The following is a 6,613-nucleotide window of genomic DNA, read 5'->3' on the forward strand; positions in this document are numbered from 1 at the left end:
GGGCAATGCAAAATGGTGCAGTCTCCTTGGAAGACAGTTTAGCAGTTTCTTCCAAAACTAAACATACTCTTAACATACGATCCAGCAATTGCACTCTTTGGTATTTACCCAAAGGAGTTGACAACTTACGTCCACACAAAAACCTGCCCACAGATGTTTATAACAGCTTTATCCATAATTGCTCAAACTTAGAGACTACCAAGATATCCTTCCGTAGGTGAAGGTGTAAATCAACCGTAGTACATCCAGACAATGGAATATTATTCAGTGCTAAAAAGAAACAAGCTCTCCAAACCTTGAAAAAGACATGGAGTAAGTTTTGAATGCATATTACTAAGTGAAAGAAGCCAATTTGGAAAGGCTACTTATTGTATGATTCCAACAATGTGACATTCTTAGATACATAACTATGGAAACCATTTTAAAAAAGACAACGGTATTTGCCTGGGGTTAGGGTGAAGGGGAGGGATAAATCAGCAGAGAACAGAGGACTTTTTGGGGGCAGTGAAAATATTCTGTATGATATTATAATGATGGATACATATCATTACACATTTGTTCACACCCATGGAATATACAACACCAAGAATGAGAATAAGGTAAACAATGGACTAATGATGTGCCAATACAGATTCATCAATTGTAACAAATGTAGGGAATGTAGATAATGGTAGGGACTGTTGATAGGAGATGCTCTGGTAGGAGATGTTGAAAACGGGAGATGCTGTGCATGTGTGGGGCAGGGGATAGATGGGAAATCTCTGTATCCTCCCTTCAATTTTGCTGTGAACCTAAAGCTGCTCTAAAAAAAAAAAAATCTTTTTAAAAAGTCAGATAACTTTCTGTGGTTGATAGAAAGGGAAGTCAGACAGATCCAAAGTATGAGTGAGAACGTGACACGTGATTGCTGCTTTGAAGATGGAAGGGGCCATTGAGAAGAAATGTGGGCCCTGGGAAGTTGATGGCAGACCCAGGCTACCAGAAACATAAATCTCATACCTATAACCTAAAACTTAAAACTGGGTTCTTCCAACAACCTGAATGAGCTTGAAAGTGAGTAGATTCTTCCTCAGGGCCTCCAGATGAGACCCCTGCCCAGCCAATACTGTGAATGTGAGATTCTGAGCAGAGAATCTATGCCAGCCCGCTCTTCTTTTTTTTTTTTTTTTTTAATGTTTATTTTTGAGAGAGAGAGAGAAAGAGAGTGAGTGAGAGGGCAAGAGAGGGGCAGAGAGAGAGGACAGAAGGTCTGAAGTGGGCTCTGTGCGGACAGCAGTGCGCCCAATGTGGGGCTTGAACTCACGAATGCGAGATCACGACCTGAGGCAAAGGTGGATGCTTAACTGACCGACCCACCCAGGCGCCCCTCTGACTTCTGATCTACAGAGTGTTGGGTAATAAATGGTGGCATTTTAAGTCTCTGAGTTTGTGCTAATTTGCTACACATCAACAGAAAACTAGTTCCATACACTATCACTTTGAGGAAGTTTGTAACACTAAGGAATGTTGGATTTTGTCATTTGTATCTATTGAGATAAGCGTATGGTATTCTTTTTTAGTCTATTTATGGGGGGAGTTGCTTTAAATGATTTGCAAGTTTTAAACCAACCTTGCATTCCCGGAATAAATCTCATTTGGTTGTGGCACACTGGACTTTTTATAAATCTTACACATTTTTGAATTGGATTTTCAAGCTAAATTTTAAGAATTTCCTCACCTATGTGTATGAGGAATACTGGTCATTAGTTTTGCCTTTGGTACTTTCTTTGTCTGGTTTTGAAACAACAGCAATGCTGACCTTATAGCAGGAATTGACAACTATTCCCTCCTTTTGAGTTTTCTGGAAGAAGTTGGTTGGAATTGACATTATTTCTTCCTTAAGTTAGAATTCACCAGTTAATCCTTCTGGGACTGGAGTTTTCTTTATGAAAACATGGAAGAAAGGTTTTAACTACAAGTTCAATTCCTTTAATATATGTAAGGCTACATAAGTTATCTCTGTCTTGTGGAATTTTGGGGTTTTATAGAAGTTGTCAATTTACTGTCACAAATTTTTCATAATACTCTTTATTGTCCTTTTAGTATCTGTGAAATCACCTCTTTTTCTTCTCTCTCATTGATTGTGTCTTCCCTCTTCCTGACCAATCTAGCAAGAGATTTATCAATTTTATTGCTGTTCTCAAAAAACCAGCTTTTAGTCATATTTATTTTCTCTAATGTTTTTCCACTTCCTTTTCCACTTATTTCCGCTCTGATTTTACTAACTTCTTTTCTTTCTTTTCTGCTCACTCACACATTTTGATATGTCGTATTTCGAATGTCATTCAGTTCAAAATAATTTTCTAGTTTCCTTATTGACTTTTGCTTGGACCCATGGCCTACCTAGAAGTGTGTTATTTCATTTACAAATATTTATGCATCTTTTGAGATATTTTCTGGTTTGGGTTTATAATTTAATTCCTTTACGGTTATTTAGAATCTTTTCAGGGGTACTTGGCTGGCTCCATCAGTAGATCACTTGACTCTTGATCTCAGGGTCATGAATTTGTGCCCTGTGTTGGCCATAGAGATTACTTAAAAAATAAAATAAATAAAAATAATGGTAGAATCTTTTCAGGTTTATTGAGATGAGTTATACGTCCCGTAATGTATAAATGTTTCATATGTACCTAAAAATAATGTGAATTCAGCACTCACTGAGTGGAGTGTTCTCTAAATGTCAATTAAGTCAGGTAAGTCTATCTTGTTCAAGTCTTCTCTAGCCTTACTGAATTTAAATCTACTTTTTAAATGAATTTTTTGAAAAAGTTTTCAATCTTTGACTGGAGTTGTGAATCTGTTTATTTCTCTTTGTGGTTCTATCAGTTTTGCTCCGTGTATTTTGTGGCTCTGTTAGTAGGTTCATAAAAACATAGGAATGTTGTCTTCTTGATTACTTGACCCCTTTATCATTTTGAAATTACTGTCTTTATTTCAGGAAGTATTCTTTGCTGTGAAATCTGCTTTGTCTCCAGCCTTCTTTGATTCGTGTTAGCATAGTATTATTTTTCCTATCCTTTCACTTATGGTCTATTACATCTTTTTAATTTAATGTATGTTACTTGTAGATAGCAGGTAGTTGGATCTTAAGCTAACAATCTCAGCCTTTTAATTAGCTGTTTAAACCATTGACATTTAGTGTGATTCTTAGTATTGCTGTATGATGTTTATTTGACCATATGTTTTCTGTTCTTTTTTCCCTCTTTTTCTGTCCTCTTTTGGATTGAGTATTTTTTAACGATTCATTTTATTTCTTTTGTTGGCTTATTAAATATAACTATTTGTTGCATTCTTTTAGTGGTTATGTTTACCACAGCCTAACTTCAAGTGATGTTGTATCATTTCACATACAGTATATATATCTTACATTAGTGCACTGCCATTCCCCCCTCCCTTGGCTTTGTGCTATTGTCATTCATTTTACTACTACACGTGTTATAAGCCCAAAATACATTATTATTTTTGGTTTAAACATTAAATTATTGGTAAAGCAATTTAAACAATTAAAACATGTAACATATGTATTTATGTAGTTGCCACAACCAGTGTTCTTCATTCCTTGGTATAGATCCAAGTTTTCATCTTGTATCATTTTACTTCTGCTCGAAAGACTTCCTTTAACATTTCTCACTGTGCCAGTTGACTGGATGAGTTCTTTCAGCTTTTGTATGTCTGAATATCTAAAAGTGTCTTTATTTCACATTCTTTTTTGAAAGATATTTATGCTGAGTGACGAATTCTAGGCTGAGGTTTTTTTTTTTTTTTTTTTCCAGCACTTTAAAGATGTTGCTCTTCTAAATTCTAGCTTTTGGTTTCCAATGGGAAAGCTGTTGGCATCCTTATCTTTGTTCTTTTATATATAATGTGTCCTTTATCTATGGCTACTTTTAAGATTTTTATCTTTATCTCTGGTATTAAGCAATTTTATTATTATGTGCCTTGGTGTAGTTTCTTCATATTTCTTCTACTTGGAGTTCATTAGATGTCCTTGATCTAGCTATGAGTATATAGCTTTCATCACATTTGGAAAGACTTTGACCATTATTTCTTCAGCTATTTTGTGGGTTTCCTCCTCCCTTTGGTAACTCCAATCTCATGTATTTTAGGCCACATAAAACTGTGCCCCAACTCACTGTGGCTCTTTTTTATTTTTTTGGACTTTTTGTTTTTGGTTTCTTCTTGCTATGTCTTCTAGTTCTTAATCTTTTCTTCTGCAATTGCTAATCTTTTACTGATCTCTTTCAGTATATTGTTTATTTCAGTTTATTTCTAGTTTTCCAACTGTACAATTTTAATGTGGGCTTTTTTGTATAGGTCTACTTATCATGCTTAATCTTTCTTCTAGCTTCTTAAACATATGGAATACAGTCCTAATAATTGTTTTAATGATCTCTTCTACTAATTCTATCTTCTGAGTCATTTCTGGGTCACTTTCAATTTATTTTCTTTTCATTATGAGTCACATACTTCTGTTTCTGTGCATGTCTGGCAAGTTTTGCCAGACATTATGAATTTTGCTTGCTGGATAATTTTTTTTTAATCTTATAAATATTTTTGAGCTTTGTTCTGGGATATGGGCAAGTTACTTGGTAATAGCTTTATCCTTTTGACTTTCGCTTTTAAGAGTTGTTAGGCAACACTGGAATAGAATTTAATCTGAGTCTAATTTTATTCCAGTACTGAGGCAAAATCTCAAAGTACTCTACTTAAGACCCCATGAATTAAGACTTTCTATTCCAGCTTGTGGGAACAGGCACGATTCCTGGGCCTGGTATGAATACCAAGGACTGTTCTGACTAATTCTTTTAAGTGATTCTTTTCTCAGCATTAGATAGTTTCTTCACACAGATGAGCTAATCAATACTTAGCTGGATCTTTTAGGGGAACCTTCTGCAGATCTCTGGAATTCTCACTGTGTGAAAGCTCTCTTATCTCCAATACTCTGGCTTATGAATTCTATGAATTCTCCTTGTGTTCCCAGCTCCATATATGTAACTCAGGAGTTCACCAAGCTTTACTTGGGTTCCCTCTCCCTGCTCTACAATCAAATTTTCCTCAGGCAATTAAGTGACAACATCTATGGGCATCACTTCATTTGTTTCCTGATTCTCAGGGAACACTAGCTTTTGATGCCTGAGTGTCAATATCCTATGAAGTGGTTTTTTTTTTTTGTTTGTTTTTTTTTTGCTTCCGGTTGTTTCTGACAAAAAAAAAAAAAAATGTAACTCCAATCCCTATTATTCCATCTTGGTTGAAAACAAAAGTCTTCTGGGTTCAATTTTCTTTTAAGCAGATTTAAAAACTAGGACAAACATCTTAGATTTACTCACTCATTTAATATTTTTAGCACTCTTCATTTTTTGTGTGTATATAGCTGAGTTTCCATCTAATATCATTTTCTTTCAGCCTGAGGAAACGATTTCTTTAGTGCTAGTCTATTGGCAATGAATTATCTTAGCTTGTTTATATGAAAATGTCTTGATTTTATCCATACTTTTTTAGAATATTTTGACTCAATATAGAATTCAAGGGTTTTTTTATTTGTTTTTTTGTCTGTTTTATTGTAGCCCACTAAAGTCATTCCTTTATCTTCTGGTTTGCAGTTTTATTGACAAAAATACTGTGATAGATCTCATTTTTGTTCTCCTGTATCTAATGCATTTTTTCCCTCTGGTTTCTTTAAGATTTTCTTTTTCTTCCTGGTTTTCATCATTTAGATTATGATGTGCTTTAATGTGGCATTTATTCTGCTTGGTGTTTGTTGAGCTTCTTTGAAGTTTGGAAATTTTTTGACTGTTTTTTCAAACCATTTTTCTGATTCTACGGTCTTTTCAGAACTCCAGCTGCCCGTGTTAGGCTGCTGGATATTGTCCTAACAGTGATTGAGACTCTGTTCCTTTTTTCAGCCTTTTTTTTCCTCTCCGTGCTTCAACTTTGAAGTTGAAGTTCAACTTTGAAGTTTCTACTACTACGTCTGCAAGTTTTTTATTTTTTTCTTCTGCAGTCTCCAATCTATATTTAGGCCCATGTGGTAAATTTTTCATGTTGGATATTTAATTTTCTGCTCTAGATGTCCCATTTGGTTCCTTTAATGGTTTTTTTTTATCTCATTAACTTCAGTTTTTCCTTTAAATTATTTTTTCTAATAATGTGGTTTTATTTATTTATTTACTTTTTAAGTAATCTCTGCTCCCAATGTGGGACTTGAACTCCTGACCCCTGAGATCAACAATCACATGCTCTACCAACTGAGCCAGCCAAGTATTCCTTAAAAATCTTAAGTATGATTATTATGGAGTTTTAAAAGTCCTTTTCTATTAATTCCATAATTTCTGTAATATCTAGATCTATTTATATTTCTCTCCTGGTTATGGGTCCCATTTTCCTGCTTCATTGAATGTCTAGTATTTTTTTTTTTAATGGATGCTGAAGATGGCTTTATGATATGTCAAGTTGGCTAAGCTGAGCTATAGTCTCCAGAATTATTTTTCTCGTGTGTTTCCAATTAGGTTAAGGTACAAGGCATATTCTCTCCTGGAAGATGGAGAATAAAAGGGAAGCAGCAAAGATTATG

This window comes from Neofelis nebulosa, chromosome 3 (assembly GCF_028018385.1).
Source record: "Neofelis nebulosa isolate mNeoNeb1 chromosome 3, mNeoNeb1.pri, whole genome shotgun sequence".
Lineage (NCBI taxonomy): Eukaryota > Metazoa > Chordata > Mammalia > Carnivora > Felidae > Neofelis > Neofelis nebulosa.